We start from the raw sequence: 1,868 nt of genomic DNA on the forward strand, positions 1-1,868 counted from the left end.
TCAGGCTGCCCAAACTGCTGCATATACCCTGACTCTGCTTGCACAGAACGTAAGAAAAGTGACACAATTTCCCTAGTTAAAAGAAATTCATGTTAGCAGGGAATATTAACTAAATATGCAGGTTTAAAAATATATAATTGTGTATTGATATTAAAGAAAGGCATTGATGTTTATGGTTAAACCCCCTAAAATAGGCCTAGCGACGTCCCTGCCACCAGATAATTAACTAAAGATGCTGAAAATGGAGGGACTCGGGCCGAAGATAGACCCAGAAGAGATGAAGAGGAAGTTGTTGTGTCTTCGGTCAGGAACTTTCTCCTCTATGTCTCCCTGCTCCGAGTCAGTAAGTACTGGACCAGAAGCTAGTCGGGTTTCCCTATGATGTCAACTGTGTAGCCTGGCAGGTCCCAGATCTGTTTGTGTTTTTGCCCAGAGTCATGTATTCATATCTAAATACATGGCTCTGCTTTGGTCTATTCCATTGATATTGTCAAACTGAACATTACATTGAACATGTGAGTCATTTAGCAGACGCTCTTATCCAGAGAGACTTACAGTAGTGAGTGGATACATTTTCATACGTTGCATTGGCAGGACAATTCCATTAGTAGTAGGGAGGAGAGCAGAAACAGCCTAACACCTACGCTGATACTGTGTAACCTGTCTGCAGTCAACTAGCCATCCCGACTGAAGTGAAGGCCTTATTACAGAATGACAACGCCTTCTCTTTCGTCGGCATGGCAACCTGTAAACATGTCAGTGGTGTCACAATGTTGCACAACAGCAGCAGAACATTCCATGGAGGGTCATTGTGTCATTACACAGTGTCACTGTCAATTCTACTGTATTGGTACATGTGGTATTACAATACATTAGAAGATCTGTAGACGGCAGCATTGGAACAATTTACAACACATAGTCAACTAGCAACCTGCTCTGTTTCAGTGCTGTTTAAATATCCCATTATTTTATTCTGCTGTTAGAGGCCATCAGTAGAGACAGTCAGGAAAATAGTCTTTGTAGCTAGTTGTTTTCTGTCAAACTATGGGAAGTGTGTCTATATAGGTAAGTACATATACAATTAGGATTTTACTTTAAGGTTAAATGTACTGTAACTGTCTAGTTGTGAAGAGAATCTAAATATGTTGTTTACTGATCTCCTCTCCATTCTAGCACCATACGTTCTGTTGTTTACTGATCTCCTCTCCATTCTAGCACCATATGTTCTTCAGAAGCTGGACAGCATATGAATAGAATCCATCTTCTCTCACCCTCTCCCCACAAGACCTACATCACACAAGATGCTTCAGAACAACAACAACAAGCTGGTGAAGTTGCTACCTAACAGGAACAATCATGACAACAACAACAAGCTGGTAGATGCTTCTAGAAAAAACAATCAATTTGGAAACATTATGAAAAAATTAATGTCACCACCATGGATGTTTAAGTTATATAGTCTACCAAGTGTTAATGTCTCCACCATGGATGTTTAAGTTATATAATCTACCAAGTGTTAATGTCTCCACCATGGATGTTTAACCTGTTAGGGTTAGGGGGCAGTATTGACACGGCTGGATAAAAAACATACCCGATTTAATCTGGTTACCACTCCTACCCAGTAACTAGAATATGCATATACTTATTACATATGGATAGAAAACACCCTAAAGTTTCTAAAACTGTTTGAATGGTGTCTGTGAGTATAACATAACTCAAATGGCAGGTCAAAACCTGAGAGATTACTTTACAGGAAGTGGCCTGTCTGACCATTTCTTGAACTTCTTTTCCATCTCTATCTTTTACTAAGGATCTCTGCTCTAACGTGACACTTCCCACGTCGTCCATAGGCGCTCAGAGCCCGGGAA

At 40.3% G+C, this 1,868-nt stretch overlaps 1 pseudogene; it reads left to right on the forward strand.

The window, feature by feature from the left end:
- Positions 1 to 232: 232 nt before the first annotated feature.
- On the forward strand, positions 233 to 1,530 carry LOC123733125 (mitochondrial import receptor subunit TOM5 homolog; annotated as a pseudogene).
- Positions 1,531 to 1,868: the final 338 nt, after the last annotated feature.

This window comes from Salmo salar, unplaced genomic scaffold (genome assembly GCF_905237065.1).
Source record: "Salmo salar unplaced genomic scaffold, Ssal_v3.1, whole genome shotgun sequence".
In the NCBI taxonomy this organism is placed as follows: Eukaryota; Metazoa; Chordata; class Actinopteri; order Salmoniformes; family Salmonidae; genus Salmo; species Salmo salar.